Source organism: Mercenaria mercenaria, chromosome 19, assembly GCF_021730395.1.
Source record: "Mercenaria mercenaria strain notata chromosome 19, MADL_Memer_1, whole genome shotgun sequence".
Taxonomy (NCBI): domain Eukaryota; kingdom Metazoa; phylum Mollusca; class Bivalvia; order Venerida; family Veneridae; genus Mercenaria; species Mercenaria mercenaria.
The window spans coordinates 32,160,506-32,177,396 of NC_069379.1; the positions used below are offsets into that span (position 1 = coordinate 32,160,506).

The 16,891-nt window shown below is 31.8% G+C and overlaps 2 protein-coding genes across 2 annotated transcripts in view; both read right to left on the reverse strand.

Annotated features, from left to right (window-relative positions):
• The window catches only part of LOC123541799 (uncharacterized), a 326,932-nt gene that overhangs the window by 97,763 nt on the left and 212,278 nt on the right, over positions 1 to 16,891 (reverse strand). The gene's annotated exons all lie outside the window — the stretch shown is intronic.
• The window catches only part of LOC123542253 (complement C1q-like protein 4), a 323,111-nt gene that overhangs the window by 15,602 nt on the left and 290,618 nt on the right, over positions 1 to 16,891 (reverse strand). The gene's annotated exons all lie outside the window — the stretch shown is intronic.

Genomic DNA, 16,891 nt, shown 5'->3' on the forward strand with positions numbered 1-16,891 from the left:
TGAAAATATGTCTAAAAATAAAGCTTTTGAAAAAAAATTAGATGAAAATAATTCCAAGCATAACAAAGTTTGTGACCTTGACCTTGGGTATAATTGGCCCAACCCCTGCACATACTTTGCCTGTATGCTGGACAAAGTTTATGTGAACTTAAAGTAAGCAATAGTAACAAAGATATGACAGAAAAACAAGAACCTTGAAAAGAAAAACTTTAACCTTAAAAATAACCTAAGTGTAACACCTTGGTGACCTTGACCCTGGGTATAATGGGCTCAGCCCCTACACATACATTATTTGTATACTGGACAATGTTTATGTGAAGTTACAGTAAGATATAAGCAATATTAACAAAGATATGATAGAAAAACAAAGAAAACTTTAACCTTAAAAATAACCTGAAAAACTTTAACCTTAAAAATAACCTAAGTATAACAATTTTGTGACCTTAACCTTTGGTATAATGGACTATAAAGCCCCTACACATACATTGTTTGTATACTGTACAATGTTTATTTGAAGCTACAGTAAGATATAAGCAGTAGTAACAAAGAAATGACAGAAAAACAAAGGTTGCCAAAAAATCTTTAATAAAGATCTCAAATGGCCAGGCCAATGCGGACGCCAAGGCGAAGTAGAACAGCAGCCCCCATCCCCATTCTCCAATTAATGAAGCTAAAAAGGGGCATTATTCTGTCAAAATTCAAATCAAAGTTAGGGGGATTGTTTCTCCTGATATAGACTTTGATAGTTATGTATTTTATGTTTCCAGTCAATGGCTTTGATATTGATGAAGATATTTAACTTTATGAACCAAAAATTCTATGTTAAAAAGGGGCCTAAATCTAGCTGTCAAAATTTAAATCAAGAGTTATGGAGATTGTTTCTCTTGTTGTAGACTTTGATAGTTTTTCAAGTTTCAAGTCCAAAGCTTTGATAGTAACACGGATATTATAGCAAAAACGTTTTACCAATTATCTTAATTTTTTGCAATATGTTACTTAAATTATTCATTCATCTGTGATTAGCAACCACCCTAAAAAAGTGCCCTAAAAGCTTTTTTGGGGGTTTTCAACAATAGTTTTGCTTTTTTTGTAAACTGTTACTCATTACATTAGATTACAGTGATCAAATCCGTTTAAACGCTGTCACACATTTTAAAATGTTTTTTTTTTTTTAATGTTAATTATCATGGATCAGGATGATGTTATTGTAATATTTTTCCTTTTTTTTTCCAATTCAAACAAATAAAGGTATGTTGGTGGCAGTCCCAAAACGATGAGAAAAATGCATTTTCCATTAATTTTGTAAATGACTGTGTATATTTTTACAATATGTTATCTTCGAATGAAAGTATAGACTTGATAATATTCTCAAGATGGGGTTCAAACAAGGAGCTATGATATCTTTACTTTCTTAATTATAAGTACTTAATAAAGAAGCATCTGTGTACAATAAAATGTTTTAAATAATTATGTCCAGAGTAGAATACAATATAGCATCAGGAACATGTAATTTGTTTCAAGCAAAATGGACAAACAATATTAAAGTCATTAAGTAACAAACTTTCAGTTCATAGTTTGTATTTATCTGTAAGAAAGTCTATTATAATGACTTAATATTTATCTATTTCTTTTTTTCAATTTTTATAACTCTGGTGATTTTGTATAAAATATCTTAACTTTGCTGCATGGTTTAAATTTATTTTAAGAACTTATATTTGGCATATTAATTTTCCCTTTTTCTTCACTATTCTGAAATCTAATATAATATAACTATCAAATTAAAAATAAAGTAAAAACTGAATTTTAGTAGTAAGAGAATAAAAAAATATTCTATCAAAATCTTTTTTGACCATTTCAAAAACTCAGAAAAAGATATTACAACACTTTAAAGACGTAATAAATTCCTCTAACAACAAAGAATTCTTCATCTTTCCTATACCAAACATATATCAATGGTATTATCTTTTATAATTATATAATTACTTATATAATCACTGACTAAGAAAACCTATGCTACATACACAGAATGACTGATCAAACATAGTAACTATCTAAATAATAAATACATTCTACAACAATAAGAATTTTAAAGAAAATATACCTGTCCAGTAAATGAATATAACTCTGAAGGTAGCAGTACTGTAGTGTTGAAGCACAATATCAAAGAATGTAACAATTTTTTGACAAGTTCAATTTTGTATGTTTTTTCAGCTTCATGTATATCAAATAAGGAACCAATCACAGTATTTCACAATAACCTAATTTGCATAATCTCAAATAGGGGCAATATGTCTCCAAATAAACAGGAAATTGGACGCTGCAATAAAGCACCAAGTTGACAGCTCATCCCTAATTGGCTGTTAAACAACTTGGTTTAATTAATATACATGAGGTACTCCTTTGGCATCTCAAGAATGTTAATTATGAAAAAACTGTCACATAAGTAATAAATAAAAAAATACTGCATTAAAACATAATGAAAGAGTCCTACATTAATATCAATGGAATCATTTTATTTTTTATTTTAAATGTTTATCTATAATAACTGATAATAAAGAAGAGTAATTAATATAAACTTAACAAAAATGTTAATGTAACAGATCTGTAGATGGCCTCCAATAATTACACCTCAATTAATATCTGTCGTAAACCTTTTTGTCGTAAAAACATATCCAGCAATTTCATGTTGTTTTTTTTTCTACTATTTCTTTTATTTTTGGCAAAATTATTTCTAAACACTCCCTGCCGACTCTGGACTTAACTGGACTGGTGAAATGTGATACAAGATACTGAATGTAAATGGTTAATTTATCAAAGTTAACTTTTATTCTATCAACACCTTAAATATAAGATTTAATTAGCAGGTTTCGTAATAACACCTAGAATCAACCTTGAAATTGTGGCAGAAATAATGGAGGAAGGATGATTTTAATAACTTCTCCAGCTATATTCCATAGGATAAAACAATGCAATTATGTAAATAAATTTTCTTTTAATATCATAAAATATATTTTCTTTTCAATGTGACAATGTTTAAAAAATATAGATATGAAAATATATAGTATACATAATTATCTCTACAACATGAACAGTATGTCTAAATTCATAAGTCAAGAGTCTTAAAAAAAGTCACCCCAACTTCATGTCAGTGATGTCATATTTTCTAGTCCTTCGGGATCACTGATTTCAACTCATTTAGATTTGCAAACGGAATGCTAGGGGGTCATGGGCAGTGTTACATTTTCCATTTATGCTTATGAACAGACTCAATAAAACCAAGCCTGCAATTTTCACTGTTTGCATTTATCTTGGTGCTTCCAAACTACTTTTCAGATTATATTAGACCATCGCAGCATAATTACGTACATGTTGGATTTAATTATTGAGCATGCTTAGTATAGCCTATATAAAAATAAATGCATGTAAACCACATGTTTTTATCAGTGCTATATCATCAAATTTACACATGTAGTTCCAGTTATAATAAGGCGCGTTTATATCTTTATTCATACACAAATTATAATTTGTAATTCTCAAAGATCTTAATGCGAAATTCTCAGCATTTTACAATTAATTGTATTGCTCATTACTTTTTAAATATTTTAAATTAATTTTATACTTGTAAGCTTAGAATATAATGGGTTTTGTAATTCATCAGTTATTTTTTTATTTACTGTTGTCAGTGTAGATCTATTGCAATGCCATAAATTGAATTAAGTTAAAACAAGAGCACCGCCTTGCGGGTGCTGACGCTCATCTGATTTTTTTTGTATAATAGAAATATTGTCCTACCCATGATTTTCTAAGTCTAAAAAGGGCCATCACTCTTGCAAAAAGCAGGATAGAGTTATGTTTCTTGATGTACAGTGTCCACTTATGATGGTGAAAAACTGTTGCAAGTTTTAAAGCAATAGCTTTGATAGTTTATGAGAAAAGTTGACTTAAACATAATATTCAACCAAGAAAATGATTTTTCTAAGTCCAAAAGGGGCAATAATTATTGCAAAAAGCAGGATAGAGTTATGTTTCTTGATGTACAGGGTCAGCTTATGATGGTGAACAAGAGTTGCAAGTTTTAAAGCAATAGCTTTGATAGTTTAAGAGAAAAAGTTGACCTAAACATAAAACTTAACCAAGAAATCTGATATTTTCTAAGTCCAAAAGGGGCCATAAATCTTGCAAAAAGCAGGATGGAGTTATGTTTCTTGCTGTACAGGGTCAGCTTATGATGGTGAACAAGTGTTGCAAGTTTTAAAGGAATAGCTTTGATAGTTTAGGATAAAAGCTGACCTAAACATAAAACTTAACCAAGAAAACTGATTTTCTAAGTCCAAAAGGGGCAATAATTCTTGCAAAAAGCAAGATGGAGTTATGTTTCTTGATGTACAGGGTCTGCTTATGATGGTGAACAAGTATTCCAAGTTTCAAAGCAAAAGCTTTGATAGTTTAGGAGAAAAGTTGACCTAAACATAAAACTTAACCAAGAAATCTGATATTTTCTAAGTTCAAAAGGGGCCATAAATCTTGCAAAAAGCAAGATGGAGTTATGTTTCTTGCTATACAGGGTAAGCTTATGATGGTGAACAAGTATTCCAAGTTTCAAAGCAATAGCTTTGATAGTTTAGGAGAAAAGCTGACCTAAACATAAAACTTAACCAGGCAACGCCGACGCAGACGCCGACGCCGACGCCGACGCCGACAACCGCTCAAGTGATGACAATAACTCATCATTTTTTTTTCAAAAAATCAGATGAGCTAAAAATCATAAGTCACAGGGATCACTATGGAAAGGAGCAGTAATTAGTGTGGTAGGTTGGTAAAAGCCAGTTCTGACCAGATCCTTGATGCCCATCACTAATCAAAGAGATTAATTTCCTGTTCCTATCCCTTTGATGTACACTATGCCTCCAGGGACTTATGTTAATTGGAAGGGTGGCAGGTGGATGTACATTTTTGTTATTTGCATAACAGTATACCTTAAAGAGATTAATGACACCATAGTTATAACCCCCTAATTAAAAACAAAAATACAAAAATTGTATAATCCATTCAATGTTTTATGTAAAATATTGAGTTCCAAAATATTTAATTCATTGACAAATAGAATCTAACTTCACTATTTTTTCAAGGGATAATATTTAAGAATATGTACAAAAAAATAAATATGAAATATAAGTGTCACATTCATTTCTATAATTTTCACACTACATACAAATGTATAATAGCCTGGGAATCCAGTCCGACAATTTCTAACTTTTTTACTACCTGCAAATTGACAGCCTGGAGAAACCTGTCTTCCACCTATATTACACCCTAAATATATGGGTGTTTGATGAAGAACGATATCTTCCAAAAGCAATAATCCATGTCTAAAAAAAGGAACAGAGTTCTTATGGAAAAGTCAGATCGGAAGAGTGTAGGACAAAACCCCCTTCGCTCATTTTTGCATAGGAGGACTTAACCCCTTCATCTGTTTTACCTGGAAGACAAAATCCCCTTCTTTGAGTTATAAAAAAGGACAAAACCCCCTTCCCATTTTTTACAAGGAGGACAAAACCCCCCTTTATCCTAGTATAAAAAGGCCAAATAATACACTTATCATTTTATTAATTCAATTAACTTCAGATATCAACAAGACAAACACAGCAAATTGAATCAACGTGTGACAATGTCTTCGATAAATAATGTATCTGTAATTATGTATAGTAGTCGCAACTTGGCCGCGATGGTTGACCTTAGTCTGATTATTCATATCGATTATTTCATTATAGAAATCAAGGGTGCTTAGGGTAGCCGTATATATTTATATGGAATTAGTTTGTATATAATGCAGTTTCAAAGTATATATACTTACATTTGATCAGTTAAAACTTTCCAATACAGTAATTTATATTTACACAAATTTTTATTTCCTTTTTCTCGTGCAGCTCGTGTTTTACGTACACTCCTTTTCAATAATAGGTTGTGCCTCATTATGTATTATAATACAAAGGTCAACCATCGGGGTCAAGTTGCGTCCGCTATACATCAGTTGAATGTTTATAGAAAAGTGTCTTAAAGATAATTTTAATTAGAGAGTTGATGCACTTATTCGTTTATATACAATTATTACAGTTTGTTCCTAAAGAGCTAAAATTAATCAGACTAAAAAAAAATGAAGATTGCCAAAATTAATGCATATAAAATCATTACAGTTTATTGAAAATAAAAACACTGTTAAAGATCTCTTAATCCATTTTATCTTTTAATTTGATAACTGTTTGTTTTTATACTCATTGAACTGTTCATTAAAGTAACTTGAATGTCCCCCTTGTAAAAATTGTGGAAGGGCTTTTGTCCTTGGTAAGTTGCATATCTCCATCGCCTCATTCACCACTCCTAGAGTGCAACTGGCCCAAGTTATTAATTTTTCCAGTGGACATTGCATCCCACCTTTATTATTATGTTCAATTGCCTTGCCAAATATCAAGGCCCTTGTCATTATTGATTCAGAGAAGAAGATTTTCAACTTCAAGGTTTATTCTTATATAAAAGCATATAGTAAGGAGCCTATAGTAAGTACATGTCAGATGTAGGGACCTGGCCATTTTTTTTTTACATTAGGGTAACAATTTGGACAAGTATGGTACATAGTCAAATCCTTATACCAGGTATAAAAAAAGCCAAATATCAAAGCTCTAGAGAAAAGGTTTTTATAAGACTGATAGCTAAAAACCTATATTTTACCCAAAAGACTCAATGTTCAATGAACCGAAACATTTTGAACTGTGTTGAAAGAGGTCTACCAAGACATCATATGTGTAGAGTTTCATCAATGTCCATTCTGTGGTTTTGATGAAGATATTATTTAAAAAAATTGTTGATGAAAAGTGACCATGCCTTCTTGAGGCCATGTTTTTAGACGAATCAGATAAATTTGAATAACAGTTGTAGAAGGTCATACAAGATCCATTTTGTGTAAAATTATTTTCAAATCCAGCAAGCATTTTCAATCAGGAATATTTTTAAAGTTTCCACTATATACATTTTGGGAAAAATGACAACACCCTCCGGCAGCATTGTTTTTTGAAGAATCAAAATAATTCGAACAACCTATGTAGTGGGACACGCGATGACTAATGTGTAAAATTATATTTAAATCAGGCTATTAGTTTCACACAAGAAGATTTTTTTTAAATGTTCAATATACATATATGGAAAAGTGACCATGTCCTCTGGCAGCCATGTTTTTTTTTAAAAAAATCAAAATAATTTTGGTAGAGGGCACAAAAGGACCTGCACCGTTAATGTCAGATCATGACAGTGAACATTTTAGTGTGGGCAGTTTCAATCCATTCCCACTAATAAGATCTGAGATACCAGCTTGCATACAAACTCTTAACCAACTAGAATGTGTATGACACAGGGTGTTCCCCTCATGGTACATTGTTACATGTTAGGGGCAATAATTCAAATATTGCAGTCTTAAGGGGGTATAGCCTCAACAAACATTTTATGAAAAGGATTCATTATTCTAGGCCATATACTTTTGAGCCATGAGCATCACAAACAAATAATCCACTATTTGGGCTATTTCAAGGGCCATAACTCTGTATTAAGCACTAAGATTCTCAAGAAGAATGCCGAGTGTGCAAGGTCACATCATGATAAAGACTATTCATATCAATCATTGATGATTTCTATGCCTTTTACTCTTGAGATGATGCCGGAAGCAGGTGTCGCACATATATTCTTCACATTCCGACATATTCCATTTGCTTTTGTTGTAACATTTTCAAATTGACAATGCTCACAAAATTGTAAATCATGTCTTGCCTCAACTACGTTACCGGAAACTTCTATTTCTTACGCTTTTCGTAAGTTATATTTAAGATTTGAATATTATAATTTCACTCATGTGAATAACTTTCAATATATACGTCTTCTATCAACAACTTAAAATACAATTGTTTCGGTCACATATACAAAAGTCCGTGTAGATAACGGTTGGCAGGTAGGTATCACTGTGGTTTGATAATACGTTGTATACAATTGATAGGATTGTTTTATTAGCTTTCAAACAATAATGTTAAAATGTTTTTAATTATGGTAAAGTAATAATCGGTAACATTTGTAAATGTCATTCTAGATCATGATTTCGTAAAAATGTATAAAAAATCTTAGTACGGGTGAACGGTAGAAAAGTATTCACTGAACTTTATAAGAGACCTTATTCTAAATTGACAACAATTATTAGCTCTATTATGCATCCTGGGCCTGTTTCACAAAAGTCGATACGTTTCATCTCTGGTTCTGTACTAAGTATGAAATTTTAAAACATATTTATTTAATAGCATGCAACCTGTATAATTTGAAGAAGATTTGACTAAATTTATTTTAAGAAATAGCCGTACAGTTAAAATGAATCGGGTTCAAATGTTAATCATTAAACACCTTACATCTGAGTTCAAATTTTATTTTCAGTAGGCTTCGAGAAAGGGGTCACTATATACCTATTGTATACTTTATCAAGTTATACAATATCAGTCATTAACTGTGCAAGTATTATTAGTACTTGTATCATTTGCCGATTAGTGATTTTAAAAGTAATTTAAAAGCTAATGGCAATGACAAATCTATATGAAAATACCGAAGAGATTGCGACATCATATGTCTGCAGTAATGCTTGTGTGTCTTTAACGTACACTTAACTGAACGTTACATTTTGCCAATTAGACTTCGTAAACTTTAAATAACCTCCATATTGCATAATAAGGTCCTACAATAACATTTCCTTGCGTCGTTGTTTACCATTCTTTGCCAAGATATATAACACATATTAACAGTACAGCAGTGTCCTACATTGATTTTATGTGCCTATTATTACATTCGTATCAGATTAGTTTCATTTTAAAGGTATAATACATCCACATTTCATATAAAATAGTCAGAAAATGTGGATAAACAGTACTCTGCTTAAAGGTTTAAAATAACTACACACTGTAAACATGCAATAATAAACACAGTATAAATGTTTATCTTGCCTCTTACAAATTTCTCTCGTTTCTATTGGTCAATAGACGTCACGTGGAGACAGGATATATTCCATATGCTGCTAGCATATTTCAGATATGAACTTTGATTAAAATACAATGGCTGCCACACTGCTGACGTAATTGAATTAAGTTAGATAATTTATTAGTTCCAGCGATAGTATCGTTTCCGAGAGTTAATTTAGTGTTTTCTTGCCCATTTCATTATACTTCAGTTGAGGCTCATGAAGTTTGACAAAAGCTAGCCGTTAAAGCGGAATAACTCTGTATGGGTTACACGGACGTTGAAATCTTGTTTTCAGTTAAATCATCGTAAAATAAAGGAATTGACATATTTGTTACTCAGCAGTTTTTTGTAGGATAATTTAATCTACCTGCAAGATAAATGATTTAACAGAAAACAAGATGAAAGCCGAAGTATCAAGGCATTTGTGACATCGTGAAATCTTGTGACTTTCAAAGGAATGGAACACGAAGTTTTTAGTGTTTCGGATCTAAACCAGTTCATAACCTTTGTAAATGAACTTTTGTGTTTTGTAATTTAATCAAAACACAGGTCATTGTGCATTTTATGGCTGGTGTAAACTAACTAAAAACAAAACATAATGGACAAACAAATAATTGTAGGATTCCGGTGTGCACTGTAAGTAGCTTTGTTAATTTACAAAATGTCTTGATTATAGTAAGTAAAGTGTAGTCAGTCGGCAAGATAAAATCGTAAAAAAGCTTGATGGTGACAAGATACGGGATATACGCTGTCTCGAACATCCATATGGATATACTCGACAGCGTATATCCCGTATCTAGTCACCAACAACCAGTGTAACTAATAGTACTACCACTACAAAACAGGTTGCTTTTTAAGACACAGCTGTTACTACATGACATTTAATCATGAATATATCACTGTAGGCAAAACTAAATTTATATATTTAGATCAGGTAAGTACATTTAATGAGGATTTATTCATCTGAGGTAGATATAACATATCTCAAGGAAAGACGACAATTGCATATGTTTAATAAGAATGTCCCGATGTTATATCCAAAGCTACTTCTTGTCAAACGAATAATCTAAGGGCCAGAACATTTTTATAATGTCTAATGAACACATGAAGAAAACTAAATGATAGTAATATGTGCAACATCTATCACAGTATAATAGATAAACATGTCTAAATGGATGACCCAGTTTTCTGTTAACTAACAAATTGAATGCTTCATCAATGCCATGACTTCAATAAACAAACGCTACTCATGTGTTTACTATTGTTGAGGCTGAACCATTCTAACGATCTGGTTCTAGTAGAAAATGAAACATTCTGCGGCTAAAACATTCAAAGAATCAATTCATATAATTTATATTTTATTTTACAATAGAATGAAAGATAACAAAAGCATATTCAAAGCAGAGACGTTCCTAGCTTATAAATGCAGCCAAAGTTCTGATTTTAAAAATGAGCCTTTAAATGGATAATGATAATAAGAGTACTGATAATAATAATAATAATAATAATAATAATAAAAGAATTGTTAATCTTATGTGAATTGTTAATCTACATAGAATGACATATTTCCAAGAATTGAATAACAAAAATAAAATAAGATATGTGGCGTTTATCTTTGGAGCAGGAAACAGTGCATAAAATTTAGTTAACTTCAAAGGGCTAACACAGCTTCAAAATTGATGACATTTACAATATTGCAAACCACTTGTTCAATTTTCTTGGCCTATATATAAACAATTACGAGACTCACTTTATATTCTATTACAAAGAGATCTTTTAAAATTGTGTAAATATTTGTGTTTGTAAAATTATAAGATTGATACAAACATTTGCAGATTTTCGCGGATAATGTTTCGTCAAACTTGTTTACTTCTTTAACCCTTAGAAGCCTGCTCATGGCAAGTGATTCTGCCTTTGCGACTAGAGCAGATCAAGATCAGCCTGCATATCCGTGCAGTCCGATCATGGTCTGCACTGTTCGCCTTTCTTTCAGTATCCTTTTTGTAGGCACTCCTTTTAACAGTTAATGGCACCGTTCAAATTGAACGATGGACTAATTCATTATAAAAGTATAGCTGGATAAGGGTTAAAGTAATCGGATAATAAATCTTCATTTGAAATCCAACATGTCTTTCCTACGTAAAATTACAGGGTATCTATTTTAAATAATTCAATTTGATCAATCATCTAATCAAAACCCATCTTAGAACTGACCGAAAAGTTTATGTTTAAAGGAATGTTAAATAAAAAGTTTTCAAACATTACAAATACTGCTTCCATCATCGCCCCACTAATAAATACGTAGAAACATGAATTAGTACAATAAATAAACAAGAAATAAAAATCCTCAAAATAGTAAGCAGATTTTACATTATGCTAGTCAGTTTGTTCCATGAGTATTATGAGAAAAGCCTTTAAAATAGAACAGTGCAATGAACTAAATAGACCCCTTCTATTGAACAGTGTCGTGTTATTTCAAGTCTCTATATACACTGAATGTTTTTCCACACATCGAAAGGCTATTCTTCTGTATGAATATTTAAATGAAAATATAAATTGTCTCTCTTATCTTACGGAATATTTTCCAACAAACCTTACATTTAACTGGACGCTTTCTAGTATGAAACTTCCTATGTTGACGTGATTTGCTGGATATCTGAAAGTCATTTTGCAAATATCACAAACGTAAGGGCGTTCTCAAGTATGAACTGACTAATGAAGTTTTAAATCGCTTGCGCGGATAAAACGTTTCTTGCGTATATTGCAGACCTAAACTGGTATGGAGACGCATGTTTCCGTAGTGTACCAGACAGGCTGTATGTTTTTGAGTATATGTCACACATTAAACTCTATCCTCTGTACGAATATGTGATTTTAAGTATGTTTCCTTACTAAATGTTTTCTTGAACAATTAAGACATATGACAGTGTTTTATTTACTATTTTGCTGGTAGCCATTCCTGTTTAAAACTGACAGCCAGTCTTTGGATTCCAAGTCAAGTACCACATATGTCAGATCACACCATTTTTATCTATTAAGGTGTACCTTCTATTAAACCAGATGTAGCTCTGCTGAAATATATATAATATGTAACAGCATGTATCTAAGTATATATGTATTTGGTAGCAGTAATTCATGTAATATTGGTAACAGTTAAAGTGAATGAAAACAGGTAATACAAAAAAAATTGCAGGATAGTGCGTCCTTCCCAGAGTACAAAAGGAGACACAGGCCTCTTATTTATCATTTGATGGTTGACGAAAGACCCAACCTGGAACGAATGGACAACTTATACCATCAAGCTAACGGAAGGTGTCATATTGTCTGTCCCAGCATCCATACTAGTTTAAAACTACTGGAAGTACTCATTTAAGTAAATCACCTGTCACTAAATACTTTTCTGAATACCAGCCTTAAGAAGGAATCAAACCTGAATCGCTTGCATTGTGGTCAAATTTGCTAACCATTAAGCCGCTTAAACTTGAACACTGAAGTTTCACTTTGTAAAAGGTGGAATCAAGTATGCCACCGCTGTGTTTGGTAGCCAGGCGTTTATCCATTTAGCTGGAACATCACATTTGCATCTGGTTTTTGTGTGTTACACTGTGACTTAAACATCATCTGTTACGCCAGTTTTCGTTATAGTGTTCCGTTTTCATTTAATTTATCATGAATGTATATAACCATGTTTTTCTACTTCTCCAGGCAGGGATGTATATAACATGATAACTTTGTTTTTAACAGGTTGCGGAGAGGATCTCCTTGATGCACTTTGTATGTGCCGAACAAACAGAGCGCGTGATCCGTATCATCCTTTATCTTCTCGATAAACCTGATTTTTAACATATATTGTTTAGATAACAATGAAGATTTGCGGATAATTTATCACACCATTGTATTATATACTGGTACGTTACGATAATTTGTGAAATGACTGTAACAAACTTTGAACACCTTATTTATCAGCACCTAAATATAATACTAGTAATCACCTACAAATAGAATAAAGGATTAAAATGCTCTTGTTAATCAATTACCATCGAAAAAATTCAAATTTTGTGAATAAAGTAATCGATATTTTTTGTAGAATTTGTTAGAATAAAATGAAACTACCAAACTCCCTACAACACATTATGTGTGTTATATGTTTGTTTAGTTCGTTTATGTTACGAGTTTATTTGAAAGAAGCTGTAACACCACACACCTTAATGTAGGATGCATAAATTTTAACAAGAAAGTCAGAAGTGGACACACACAGAGAGATTTATTTACAAAAGAAATAATGATACGATCGAATGTGACTCCATGCAGTCTTGGAGCGCCGGTATAAATTACGGACCTGGTACATACCAGATTCAAGCAATCTGGACTAAGAGTACTTTAAGATTATTTTGTAATCATTGTGATACTAACCCTAACCTTTAGTCAGTATATGATACATATAATACACTTAATGCGTGTGAACAAGCAATAATTTGCGTAATTTTGCCGTGAGCTTTAATTGATAATCACATCCGGGCATGCGCAGAAGACCGCTCCAACTCTGTAATGAGCTACATTGTAATGATTTATTTTTCTAAGCCTGTCCAAGTTCTGTGTCACATTAATCTTATCACTGAAAACCTTTCTATATCTTGGTTATTTTCATAAATGAATAACTGGTACAGAAGCAAGAAAATAATTAACGTCACATCTAGTACGCATCCGACTTTGATTTACTTTGTTGAAGTTTTTAAGAACAGCAATTTGCTAACCAGGTAAAAACGTAATGGACATTTCTAAGACATTGATGAAAAGTTCATCGAAAGTAACAATATAATAATTTATATCAAATCAATTTCAGTCGAGTACTTCGCACTATCTAAAGTAAACAGAGTAATTTAGACAAAACGTAATGGAAAAAAACTAATGGAAAAAAGCTCTCTAGAGTTGTAAATATCTACAATGATCTGGACTTGTAATGATAAACAATTTGATTACGTTTGTAAAGAATAATTTCAATTCTCTACCTAACACAATAACAGATATATAAACACAATAGTTCATTAACTGAAAAGTGACCCAAGAGCTACAATTGTGTGACATTACTACCCTACCAAATCGAGAATATTCGTACACAGTTCATAATAGATCATACCTAACATTAGATTGCACGTAATGATACTTTTGATGAATATATTATCGAATATCAAACGTTGAACATCAAACTTTTATTTCAGAAATTTAATCGATGGATTGGCGATTGTAGAATCTAAATACTGATAATAACTATACTTTCTTTGGCACCATTATTTAACTAAACTCCCTATTCAATATTCTCAACATTATTAACTACCTTACTCAAAATGTTTATTCAATTTATTTCTTATACATTACTTCAAACACATTTAAAGCACTGATATGACCAAACGGTAAGGTTGTGTTTGTTTTATAATTGGATTTTTAATCAAGTTTCATTTGATGTCTTTTCAAGTAAGTGTTGTGACTTCCTAAAATTATAAATGTCAAACTCATGCTCAACACACAGAAGTGAGGAGCACAGTCTTATGTAAAAAACTTCTAAAGATGAAAATACACGTCTATAAAGATAACACCTCTATAAAATAAAAACATCTAAAATAAAGTAACACGTTTATATGCTAAAATACAAGTATATCATAGGAATCACACTAACAAGATGAAAACACGTCAATGTAAAGACACACTACACACGACAATTACATTTATAACATCCTTTAAAACTATGAACATAATCAAGAATATTCTAAGGTAAAAATCAAATAACACAAGACAGAACATTTCGGATAACGTTCGTACATCCTGGATGACTTGTCCGGCCTAGGTACTATATTATAGTGTTACAGTGTTACAATAGTTATTGCACTCACATGAATTAAATTAAACGTGGTATTGACCCATGGTCGTATCAACTTGTAGCAATAACTATGACGGTACATCAGCAACAAATTCATTATTACGACGAATAAAGACTGACGTTGATAATTTATTTAATGCGCGTTTATTATAAGTAACCGGCAACTTGATAAATTCAATAACTATTTTTGCAAATACCCTGATAGTTCTTGTACATTTAATAATATAATAACAATTGTTACCTTATATGTGCAGTCAATATGATAATTTATCGACTCGAGAAAAAAATGATATCATGCTGAGACTGGTGTCCTTGATCGATATCACTGTCACAAGCTGATAAATCTTCATATTGCCGTCATATTTTTCAAAGATGTAAAGTCAATATTCGTTGTTTGCAAACGTTAATGAAACAGAAACCACATACATTGGGAGTTCTTGACAAAATTAATACACATAAACTCTCCGTTTCATGTGTTCTCTAATATGTGCTAAATCAATCATTACTGTATAAATCGTGTAGTAACATGAAGAACTAACGTAAATATTTTGTTTGTTTTGGGTTCAACGCCGTTTTTCAACAGAATTTCAGTCATGTAACGGCGGGCAGTTAACCTTACCAGTGTTCCTGGATTCTGTACCAGTACAAACCTGTTCTCCGCAAGTAACTGCCAACTTCCCCACATGAATCAGAGGTGGAGAACTAATGATTTCAGACACAATATCGTTTATCAAATAGTCACGGAAAACATACGCCCCGCCCAATGATCGTTCTCACGACCCCGCGATCCATAGACCAACGCTCTACCTACTGAGCTAACCGGGCGGGCTCTAACATAAAAGTTTTACTGATATTCGAAAGATAATGAATTAAATAAAATATATTTTCAGTGACACTTCTATATGATAAAGATACAGCATAAGAAAGAAATAAGATTTTGAAAGTCGATAAAACCCATGGCTGCTGCCAACGATATATATACATTAACGAATGTTTAAGACACCTTTTCTGTTGAAATGTTATTAAGATTTCATTTGGTGCAGAACCAAATTACATAGTCAAAATCAAAGTAAACGTTTCGATTTATATGAAACAGACAGCATTAAAATTGAAGAAAATACCGTTTACACTGTTATTCTGTGGTACCTTGCGGTTCTGTTTCAGTTAAAAATTTTGTCCCCTCTTTTAACCCTGAAGCACGCGCTCACGCAAACACACACACACGCATGCAAGCACACATACAAGCACGTACGCACGCACGTACACTTGACACCATTTAATTTCACATAAGCCTAAATCTTCCTTTGTATCAGAAAAATCTTTCCATCTCACCAATCAAATGTATCCTCCGCAAATGTGTATGATGCTGCGTTCCATACACGCATATCTCAAATGTCCAGGATACAAAATTGAAGTACTTAAACTGTACAGAATATCTTGGAATGTAAGCAATGTTAGACATCAAAATATTTTTTGAAACATGTACAATATATCCATATTTAAATAGCATTTAAAAAATGATAGGTGCATATAGTATCATTTAATATACCATATCATACAGACAGTTGTAAACAAAGCGTGTCTAAAATTATGTTGCCATAACAATCGTGTAAAATGACTCGTATATTCTTCATATTGCCATCTGACTATACTATTAAATTTTCTAACGATCCCACCCCAACACTCCCCCTGGGTAATTTTTGAAAATATATTTTATAATACTAAAGGGAAAGTATCAAATATTCTACACATTTACAAAAATATCTCGCCGATAAATCGTTCAATTTCAACAAAATCGGAGAGTGCAAAGACATCACTTCATTCATTTCACGAGCTCTACCCATTTTTAAAATGTCACAAAAATTTACATACAAGTAATGTTTTTTTTTTTATAAAACACGCAGATATCATTTATAAGACACATAATTGTAGATATTGATTTTTCACTGATGTATGGTCAAATATATCAAAGAAGAT